The sequence below is a fragment of the Pan paniscus genome, chromosome 10 (assembly GCF_029289425.2).
Source record: "Pan paniscus chromosome 10, NHGRI_mPanPan1-v2.0_pri, whole genome shotgun sequence".
NCBI classification, from domain to species: domain Eukaryota; kingdom Metazoa; phylum Chordata; class Mammalia; order Primates; family Hominidae; genus Pan; species Pan paniscus.
This window is the reverse complement of record NC_073259.2, coordinates 39,409,971-39,422,188: the sequence shown is the minus strand read 5'-3', so window position 1 is coordinate 39,422,188 and position 12,218 is coordinate 39,409,971.

Sequence of the window (12,218 nt, the reverse complement as noted above, 5' to 3'; positions counted from 1 at the left end):
TACCCCATAGATATATACAATTATTATTTGTCGATTAAAAAAAGCTTATTGGTGAAACACATCCAACTATCGATGGAAATAAAGTGTTTCATTTTTCAAATAATTGCATCAAAAGCACTAATATCGTTACCCCAACCCAGGGATTTACTGAAGCCTCCTTGTTCTCCCTTTGGGTCTATAGATGAAGCTTAAAATTCTGACTTTCTCCCTTCCTGTGTTTCCAGGAATCCTGGCATCTTGATGCTACATTAGTGTTGGTGCTGTCTATGGGCACTACCATGGTATCACATTCCTACAGCCTTACTCACCTGTTCTGCTCATTCTGTTTCTCTCTTTCTTGAAGGAACTCAAGGATATTTCCAGCATCATGTCATTTACAATTACTGCCATAGCTCCCAAGAAGGTTTTTATGCCAGAAAAATCAAAGAATATTCTGCCTTGGCCAAGCCATTTTTCTTCTAAGCAAGTGCTCCTTAGAAAGATAAATGTGCAAAGGAGTCAAGAAAAGCAAAGCAGCAAGGTTTTTTGGTTTGTGGTTAACAAACTCCTTTTAACAACTGCTTCCTCCCTACTTTCTTCTTCTTCTTTTTTTTTTTTTTTTCCGAGATGGAGTTTTGCTCTTGTTGCCTAGGCTAGAGTGCAATGGCACAACCTCCCTACTTTCTTTCCTTGACTGAGGTCTGTCTCTCTCTTGTAGATGCACATATTTTTATAACCTCTTAATGGGAGACTGCTCCTGATCCCACATTTCACATTCAAACCAAGGATCTTTTTTTTTTTTCACCTATACCAGCTTCCACCTTCCTCATTTTCAGACTTTCCTGGCACACATGGACGCCTTCAGTACTTGCTCCATCATCTGCTGTATTTTAAGCCCTCGCATCATCATCATCTAGTGTCCCTACTCCTATTTGTCTTTCCAGAGCTTTTCGACTACCTCTTTCTGGGAGGGCCCAAATCATGTTCTTCTTATTCTTTGTTTTACATTTTTACAACCTGTTATTTCACAACCTGTAGCCAGCTATTAAATAGTTATTGGATTAGATTGATTGAACTGCTTATTATCTTGCACGTGGTTCCTAAAGTAGAGATGTCTAGGAAACTGTGATACCAGTAATCCTCATGCACACCTTGGCTATATACTGCTACTGGTAGCTTAAAGGGAATACATTTCCAGATACTCAGTTTCCACATACTCTTTTCTAAAATTTGTTTGCCTGAGAACCAGCCTGTAACCAAGAAATCCTGCTGATGTGTCTTTCCCTTCTCCCTTTTCCAATTATCCTTCTATTTGAAAAAGAAAAGCAAGTTTCTCACCTATGCAGAACAGTGTAGATGCATTACACCGATGTAAAAAAATCTCTAAGACATCAGAGGGATATTTGAAATATGGTGCCAGTGTTAAGAAAGTGAATGACTTTAACGACTGAATAACCAGTCATTTTCCAAATCAAGTGGTGTCTAACTTTTTGTCAACTAATAGACTTTTACTTTTTTGATAATAGATGTCTATGTGATGTTTCAAACATATAACTTAAAAAGGGTTCAAAGAATTGAGTTACATTGTTGAAAACGTTTATCTATTTTTGTCAACTGATTTATTTGAAATGATATTGTCAGTGCTTACAAATAAAAGTAGGAAATAGAAGTAGCTTTGATGCTGAACTCTGTATAATTAAGTAACATTCATTCTTAGCTTCATGAACTAATTGGAGAAAGTCCCATCTATGAGATACATTTCCAATGTTATGTTTGATATTTGTCAGGATTTATAAGTTGCATGTACTATTTTGATCAACAGTGAATAAATAAAAATTGTATCAGAAGTAAATTTTTAGCATTTGGAAACTTATGGCAACAGAAAAATTTAAATAATACACATATGTTCATTGCAGAAGAATATGATGAGGTAATCAATAATACTTTCAAGTACAAATATATATTAGGATAAAATTCTGTGGGAGGATAGAATATAAATACAAGTTCAAGAAGAAAAAAGAATCTTGTGAGATTTTTAGCTTTAAAAGTACCTTGTCTTTTTAAAATGTTTGATGGTGGGTGTCAAATTGCTATGGCATTTAGATTCCACTGGATACATTTAAAAGAGTGAAGTAGCAGTTTTATTTAAAATGTCAGTATTATAATGTGCGAGAAGTTATATCACTTGCAACTATTTAAGCTTAAATAGTTTCTTTAAAAATCTTAAATGCCAATTACAAAATGTACGAGAGGAGTTATAGTTTTTCCACATCTTTTTAGGGTGCTTGTGAGTAAATGTTTAGGAATCACTGGGCTGGGCCACAGAGTATCTCCTTTGACTCCAGGCCTAAATGGCCTCCTTCTGCTCTTGCTCAAGATTGAATTTTAGAAGTTACTACATTAGTACGATGACAGTTTAAATCTATAAATGTTAGAGGAGAAAGAGCCAAAGTGAGAATTTCCCCATTGCCTCTACCCACTGAAAACATGTCTTCATACTTGTTCTGAGCTTTTATCATTCAGAGCAGCACTCCTAGAGAATAAGTGAGGTATCAGTTGTCAATAGAAACAGTGAGGAAGGAGTTTGTACAGCAATCAGAGACCAGCAAATGATACTATGAATCTAAGGAATAAAATCAGTGAAACTGTGAATAACAAATTTGGACATGCTTATATAATTTTAGTGAAATACATTCCTTTTTGGGGGGATATCTTATGAAAACTATTTTAATTTGAATGGTAGATATGTTTAGATAAGCTTAGTGACTATTATGGGTTATACATGCATTATAATGTGTACATTATACTATGTTATGTATTGAGTTGTGGCATGCCAAATCCAGGTTCACAATTTGAACATTTGCCACGAAACTACTATAAAATTCAACAATTGTTACATTATTATTTTCTTTTTCTGTATGTGTTTCCCTGCCTAAGAATGTGGGAGATTTCTCAAAATTTGTCCTGTTTATTCTTGATTATTTTGGTGATTAATTTGTTAAATTTTCTAATATTTTATATTGGATGCTTTAAAATTGGGTGATTGTCCAAGTGGCTCATAGGCATTACAGTTTGGTTAATAAGGAATAAATGAATACTTAAGGCTGCTTAGGTATCTGTAAAGTCAAAGATTATAGTGTGTTCCCTGGCTCTGGGCTTTCTCTGTTGTGCTGTGGATTTAGGAGAACGAGAAAGAATCAGCAGTGAAATTCCTTCTGACTAAAGATGGACATTGCTTATGAACAGATAAACTATATTAGTAGTGGGAGAAGGGGAGATAATCACAAATGCTGCAGAGACTAAAAATATAATGAAGATGTCATGAATAATTTCATGGTAATGAATTTGAAAACATGAAATGTGCAAAGTTTCATAAAATGTAAATTAATGAAACCAACTCAAAAATAGAAAACCTCAATGGTGTTATGACAAACAAATGGAATCTGTAATTAAACATCTTTCCATAAAAAGCAAGCAAACAAGCAAACAGATTACAGTAGGAGGTTTTACACATGTCATACCGATAATTTCAAGAATAAATAATTCCAAACATATACAACTCTTTTTGACAATATAAATTAAGAGGGAATACTATCTACTTATTTTATAAAAATAGCATAACTTTGACACTAAAATCTTTTTTTTGAATTTTTTTTACTGGTATGTAATAGTCATACATTTTTTGAAGTACGTGTAATGTTTTGATACATGCATGCAATGTGTAATGATCAAATCAGGGTAACTGAGATATCCATCACCTTAAACATTGATCTCTTCTCTATGTTGGGAACATTCCAGTTCTTCTCTCCTAGCTATTTTGAAATGTACGATATATTATAGTTAACTATAGTCACCATATTGTACTATCAAACAGTGCCTCTTATCCCTTTTAACTGTGTTTTTGTACCCATTAGCCAATCTCTCCTCATCCTTCCTTCCTAGCCTCTGGTAACCAGCAGTCAACCCTCTACCTTCATGAGATCACCATGTACAAGTGAGAATATGAAGTATTTGTCTTTCTGTGCCTGGTTTATTTCACTGAATATAATGACCTCCAGTTACAATCATTTTACTGCAAGTGACAGGGTTTCATTCTTTTTTAAATGGCTGAATAATATTTTATTGTCTATATGTACCACATATTCTTCATATATTTGTCTGTTGATGAACATTTAGCTTGATTCTATATCTTGGGTATTATGAACAGTGCTACAATAAACATGGGAATATAGATCTCTCCTTGATATACTGATTTCCTTTCTTTTGGACATATACCAAATAGTGGGATTGCTAGATCACACGGTAGTTCCATTTTTAGTTTTCTGAGGAATCGTCATACTGTTTTCCATAGTGGCTATACTAATTTCCATTCCCACCAACAGTATATAAGTGCTCCCCTTTCTCTGCATTTTTTTTTGTTGTCTTTTTGTTAAAACCCATGGGATCAGATGACATCTTACTGTGGTTTTGATTTGCATTTCCCTGATGATTAGTGATGTTGAACATTCTTTCAAATACCTGTTGTCCATCTGTATGTCTTCTTTTGAGAAATGTTTACTCAGATTTTTGCCCATTTTTAAATTGGATTATTTGCTTTTTTTGCTATTGAGTTCTTTATATATTTTGGTAATTTATCCCTTGTCAAATTGATAGTTTGCAAATATTTTCTTCTATTCTGTAGGTTGTCTCTTCACTTTGTTGATTGTTTCCTTTGCAGTGAAGACACATTTTAGCTCGATGTAATCCCATTTGTCTAGTTTTGCTTTTGTTTCCTATGCTTTTGAGCTGTTACCCAGAAAGTCTTTGCCCAGACCAATGTCCTGAAGCATTTCCCCAATGTTTTCTTGTTTTCTAGTATTTTCAGTTTCAGGTCTTAAACTGAAGTCTGTATTTTGATTTGATTGTTGTATATGGTGAGTGATAGGCATCTAGCTTCATTTTTCTCCATATGGTTACCCAGTTTTCCCAGCACTATTTATTGAAGGGACTGTCCTTTCCCCGAATAATATTATTGGCACTTTTGTTGAAAATAAATTGGATATAAATGCAGATATTAATATATATTCTGTTCCATTGGCCTATCTGTTTGTTTTTATGCCAGTGCCAGGCTGTTTTGGTTACTATGGCTTTATAAGATATTTTGAAGTCAGGTAGTGTGATACCCTCAGCTTTATTCTTTTTGCTCAGGATTGCTTAGTCTATTTGGGGTCTTTTGTGATTCATATGAATTTTAGAATTGTTTTTCTATTTCTGTGAAGAATGTCATTATTACTTTGATAGGGATTGCATTGAATTTGTAGATTGCTTTGGGTAATATTGACATTTTAACCATATTAATTCTTCCAACCCATGAGCATTGGAAATCTTTTCATTTTTGTGTTCTTTTCAGTTTCTTTCATCAGTTTTTAAATAGTTTTCATTGTAGAATTTTTTTACTTCTTTGGTTAAACTTATTCCTAGATATTTTATATTTTGTTTAGCTTTCTAAATGGGATTGTTTTCTTCATTTCTTTTTCAGATTGTTCACTGTTGGCATTTATAAATGCTATTAATTTTTTATGTTGATTTTATGTCTTGCAACTTTTCTGAATTTGTTTATTAGTTTTAACAGTTTTTTGGTAGTCTTTAGGTTTTTCTAAATATGCTATGTTATCTGTGAACAAGGCTAATTTGACTTCTTCCTTACAAATTTGGATGACCTTATTTCTTTCTTCGGCCTAATTGTTCTTGCGAGGACTTTCAGTGCTGTGTTAAATACAACTTGTGAAAGGGGGCTTTCTTTTCTTGTTCTAGATCTTAGAGGAAAGCCTTTCAATTTTTTTTCAGTTCGGTATGATGTTAGCTGTAAGTTTGTTAGATGTAACCTTTATTATTTTGAGGTATGTTCCTTCTAACAGTTTATAGAGAGTTTTTTTATCATAAAAGGATGTTGAATTTTGTTGAATGCTTTTTCAGCATCTTTTGAAATGATCATATGTTTTTTTCCTAGACTCTGTTGATGTGATTTATTACACTTATTGATTCATGTATGTTGAATCATTCTCGTATTGCTAGAATTAATCCCATTTGGTCATAGTGAATGATCTTTTTAATTTGTTGCTGGATTCAGTTTGCTAGTGTTTATTTGAGAATTTTTGTGTCCATGTTCTTCAGGGACATTGTCCTGTAGTTTTCTTTTTTGATGTATCCTTGTCTGGTTTTGATATCAGGGTAATGCTGGACTCATATAATAAGTTTGGAAATATTCCCTCTTCAATTTTTTGGAATAGTTTGAGTAGAATTGGCAATTTAAATGTTTGGTAAAATTCAGCAGTAAATTCATCTGGTCCTGGGCTTTTCTTTGATAGGAGACTTATTACTGCTTCAATTTGTTATTGGTATGTTCAGGTTTTCTATTTCTTTTCAATGCAATTTAGGCAGATTGTATGTGTCTGGGAATTTATACATTTCTTCTAGGCTTTCCATTTTGTTGGCATATACTTGTTCATAATAGTCTCTAATGATCCCTTGTATTTCTGTGGTATCAGTTGTTATGTTTCCTTCTTCAAATTTCATTTCGAGTTTTCTCTATTTTTTCTTAATTGTTCTTACCGAAGGTTTGCCAATTTCATCTTTTCAAAAATCAACTTTTTCTTTTGTCTGTACTTGGTATTGTTTTTTAGTCTCTGTTCATTTCATCTGGCTCTTGTCTTTATTATTATTTTCTTTCTATTAGTTTTGGGTTTCATTCGCTTTTGCTTTTTTAGTTTCTTGAGGTGCACCGTTAGGTTGTTTATTTGAACTCTTTCTATTTTTTGGAACATTTATTGCTATAAACATCCCTCTTAGTACTGCTTACACCATAGCCCATAGATTTTATTATTGTGTTTCCATTTCTTTAGTTTCAAAATATTAAAAAATTTCCTTCTTAATTTCTTCATGGGCCCATCGATCATTCAGGAACATGTTTAATTTCCATGTGTTTGTATAATTTCTTCAGATCCTCTTGTTAATAATTTCTAGTTGTATTCTATTGTGGTCAGAAAAGATATTCGATATAATTTTGACTTTTTTGAATTTGTTGAGACTTGTTTTTGACTTAAAATATGATCTATCCTAGAAAATGTTCCATGTGCTGATGATAACAATGCATATTCCATATCACTTGGATAAAATATTCTGTAAATATTAGTTAGGTCCATTGGGTCTAGTGTGAAGTTTAACCTGGATTTTAAAAAATTGATTTCTGTCTGGATAATTTGTTCTTTACTGAGAGAAGGGTTTAAAGTCCCCTAACATTATTGTATTGAAGTCTATCTCTGACTTCATATCTATTAATGTTTGCTTTACATATTTGGGTGCTCTGGTGTTGAGTGCATATATATTTACAATTGTTATAGACTCTTGCTGAATTGGCCCTTTTATTATCACATAGTGACATTCTTTTCTCTTTTGATAATCTTTGACTTGAAGATTTTGGTGTCCATTTGTATGGAATTTTTTTGGTATCTCTTCATTTCAGACTATGTGTGTCTTTATAGGTAAGGTGAGTTTCTTTAGGCAGCATATATTTGAACCCTGTTTTTTTTTTTTTTTTTGTATTTTGAGACAGAGTCTTGCTCTGTCGCCAGGCTGGAGTGCAGTGGCACAATCTCGGCTCACGGCAACCTCCGCCTCCCGGGTTCAAGTGATTCTCCTGCCTCAGCCTCCCGAGTAGCTGGGACTACAGGCGTGCGACCCCACTCCCAGCTAATTTTTGTATTTTTAGTAGAGATGAGGTTTCACTATGTTGGCCAGGATGGTCTCGATCTCTTGACCTTGTGATCTGCCTGCCTCGGCCTCCCAAAGTGCTAGGATTATAGGCATGAGCCACCATGCCTAGCCTGAACCCTGTTTTTAAATCGATTCATTCATGTATCTTATTTTTAAAATTAATTAATTAATTAATTGATTTTGTGATGGAGTCTCACTCTGTTGCCCATGCTGGAGTGCAGTGGTGTGATCTTGGCTCACTGCAACCTCTGCCTCCTGGGTTGAAGTGATTCTCCTGCCTCAGCCTCCCGAGTAGCTGGGACTAGAGGTGACTGCCACTGGCTAATTTTTGTATTTTTAGTAGAGGCAGGGTTTCTGATCCCCCGTCTCGCCCTCCCAAAGTGCTGGAATTACAGGTGTGAGCCACTATGCCCGGCCCATTCATGTATTTTAATTGGAGTATTTAGTCCATTAACATTCAGTATAATAATTGATAGGTAAGGACTTACTGTCATTTTGTTACTTGTTTTCTGGTTGTTTTTAACTCCTCTCTTCCTTTCTTTCCGAGTGTCTTCCTTTGTGGTTAGGTAATGTTTTCTGGTAATACATTTTAATACACTGAGCTTTATTTTTGGTGTATTTAATATAGGTTTTTGCTTTGCGGTTGCCATGAGGCTTACAAAATTATCTTATAAATATAATAAGTTATTTTAAACAGATGACAACTTAACTTTTATCACAGAATAGAACAGAAAGGAAGGAAAAACTAAAAAACTCTATACTTTAATTCCACCCCCCATTCTGACTTTTTGTTTTTTCAATTTGCATCTTTTTATATTGCCTATCTCTTAAAAGGCTGCAGTAGCTATTTTTTATAGATTTTTCTTTTGGTCTTCATTCTAGATTTTTGAGTAGACTACACAATGGCAATATTAGAATATTGTTAACTTGTCTGTTTATCTGTGTACTTTCTTTTACCAGTGAGTTTCTTTCTTTCTTTCCTTTTTCTTTTTTTTGAGACGGAGTCTCACTCTGTCACCCAGGCTGGAGTGCAGTGGTATGATCTCGGCTCACTGCAACCTCTGCCTCCTGGGTTCAAGTGATTCTCCTGCCTCAGCTTCCCAAGTAGCTGGGATTACAGGCACCCACCACCACACCCAGATAATTTTTGTATTTTTAGTAGAGATGGGGTTTCGCCATGTTGGCCAGGCTTGTCTTGAACTCCTGACCTCAGGTGATCCTCCCCCCTTGGCATCCCAAAGTGCTGGGATTACAGGTGTGAACCACCACACTCAACCAGTGAGTTTCATATCTTCAAATGTTTTACTCTTGCATGATAGCATCATTTTCTTTCAGACTGAAGTACTTTTAGCATTTCTTGTAAGATGGGTCTAGTGGTGATGAATTCCTTCTGTCAGCTTTTGTTTGTTTGGGAAAGACTTTATCTCCCCTTCATGTTTGAGGGAAAGCTTTTTCTGGGTACAGTATTCTTGGTTGGAAGTTTTTTTTTTTTTTCCCATTAGCACATTGAATATGTCATTCTACTTCCTTTTGGCCTTTATGTTTTCTCCTGAGAAGTCTATTGCCAGATGAATCAGAGCCCTTTTATATGTTATTTGCCTCTTTTCTCTTGCTGTTTTTATGATCGTTTCTTTGTCCTTGACCTTTGAGGGTAAACTCTCAAAGTCTTATATGCCTTCGGGTGGTATTATTTGGATTGAAGTCATTTGGTGATCTCTAGCCTTCCTGTAGCTAGATATACCTTTCTCTAGATTTGGAAACTTTTCTGTTATTATTTGTTTAAATAAGCTTTCTAACACTTTCTCTTTCCCAATTTCCTCTTTAATGGCAATGACATTTAGATTTGCTCTCTTAAAGGTATTCTCTATATTTCGCAAGTGTTCTTCATTTCTTTCCATTCTTTTTTCTTTCTTCTCCTTTGACTGTGTATTTTCCAATAGCCTGTCTTTGAACTAACTGAGTTTTCCCACTGTTGATCCATTGTGCTGTTGAGAGCCTATAATGTATTTTTCAGTTTAGCAAACATATTTCTCAGTTCCAGGATTTCTGTTTAAATTTTTAAATTATTTGAATGTCTTTGTTAAATATCTCTAGTAAATTTCTGAATTGCTTTTCTGTGTTATCTTGGAGTTCACTGAGTTTCCTTTGAACTGCTACTTTGGATTCTTTAACAGAGCTTATACATCACTGTCTCATTAGGATCAGTCTTTGGCTCATTGCTTTGCTCATTTGCGGAGGTCAGAGTTCCCTGTTTGCTGTTGTTTCTTATGGATATACATCTATGGCTTTGCATTGGAGGATCACTTACAGTTTTTGCTGTCTGGCTTGTTTTGGTCTTCCTAGGGTATGTTTGCTATGGGGTAATTTTTAGCTGCCTGTTGGTCTCCTTATCCTACATTGTTGCCTCCTTTTCAGCACTAGATGGTGCCTTAAGCCCAGGTTTGGCTTGGGCTTCTTGCAGCTGCTCAGAGTGTTGCCCATCCCTGACTGAGGAGAGAGAGGAAGTCCCAAAGAAGTTACCATACCCATGAGGGAAACCTGGCTAGGGATTTGTGCTCAAAAGACTGGTAGAATGTGCCTCATACAATGTCGTACTGCTGAACAGACACTCTGATTTGGCATCTCCTTCGCCTTAAAGACCAGGGTTTCACAGGCTGGGGTTTCTAGTCCCACTTTCCCTCTTTATCTCCAGCTGCCCTTGGGATTTTCCTTCCTATAAGTATCTCCCATGAGTTGAGGCAGGAATGCTTTTCCTACAAGGGAATCCACGATGGTGGAGAAGCTGGCTATCTACCTCAATCTCACTTTTTCCGATCTAGAAACCATGAGTCTGGGGGGAATTTTCCACAAAATGGTGCCTGGCAGATTGAGGATCGGTATCAAAGATAGACAGGTTTGTTTCTCCTACCCGAAGCTCGGAGTTTCTCACTTCTCTGTGGCTGTAGGGATTGCCCCAGCCTCAGATTTGAGTTTTAGGATTTTGCTGGTTATAATATATATATATATATATATTTTTTTTTTTTGGAGGCGGGGACAGGGTCTTGCTTTGTCACCCAGGCGGGAGTGGAGTGGAGTGGCTCCAATATGGCTCACTGCAGCCTTAACTTCCTGGGCTCAAGTGATCCTCCCACCTCAGCCCCCCAAGTAGCTGGGACTACAGGTGTGCACCACCACACCTGGCTAATTTTTTGTGTTTTTGTGGAGGCAGGGTTTTGCCATATTGTCCAGGTTTGTGTTGCACTCCTGGACTCAAGCAATCTGCCCACCTCAGCCTCCAAAAATTCTGGGATTACAGGTGTGAACCACTGTACCTGGCCCCTGGTGATAATCTTGATGCTGGATATTTGTTCTTGGTTTTCTGTTGGGGAGAGCAAAGTCAGATGGTTTCTGCTGTACCATTTTGATGACATCCTTTGATACTAAAATATTTTAAGGAAAATATAAGAATAATGTATCACAGGCTAATCTTGTTTATATAAAGATGCAAAAATATGATCAAATTAGCAGCAAAGTGAGCCTAACTATCTTAAAGACAAGACACTACTTCAGGAAAACTGGACTTCTTTCTGAAAAGAATTTTTTAAAAAGAAGTGTGTTATTATTACTCATCATATTTAGATATTAAAATAAAACATATATGATTATCTAATTAAATGTAGAAATAGCATTGGTAGCATTCAACATCCATTCATTGTTAAAAGTCTTAGAAAACAAGGAATAGAGGAAACTTTCTTAACATGAAAAATTAAGGTTATTTACAAATAATTTACAGGAAACATCATATTCAATTGTAAATTACTGAATGCACTTATCTTAAAATCAGAAATAGGCCGGGTGCGGTGGCTCATGCCTGTAATCCGAGCACTTTTGTGACTGAGGCAGGCAGATCACCTGGGGTCGGGAGTTCGAGACCAGCCTGACCAACATGCAGAAACCCCATCTTTACTAAAAATACAAAATTAGCCGGGAGTGGTGGTGCGTGCCTGTAATCCCAGCTACTCAGGAGGCTGAGGCAGAAGAATTGCTTGAACCCAGGAGGTGGAGTTTGCAGTGAGCCGAGTTCATGACATTACACTCCAGCCTGGGCAACAAAAGCAAAACACCGTTTCAAAAAAAAAAAAATTCACAATAGCAAAGACTTGGAACCAACTCAAATGTCCATCAATGATAGACTGGATTAAGAAAATGTGGCACATATACAGCGTGGAATACTATGCAGCCATAAAAAAGGATGAGTTCATGTCCTTTGTAGGGACATGGATGAAGCTGGAAACCATCATTCTGAGCAAACTATTGCAAGGACAGAAAAACAAACACCGCATGTTCTCACTCATAGGTGGGAATTGAACAATGAGAACATTTGGACACAGGATGGGGAACATCACACAGCAGGGCCTGTCATGGGGTGAGGGGAGAGGGGAGGGATAGCATTAGAAGATATACCTAATGTAAATGACAAGTTAATGGGTGCAGCACACCAACATGGC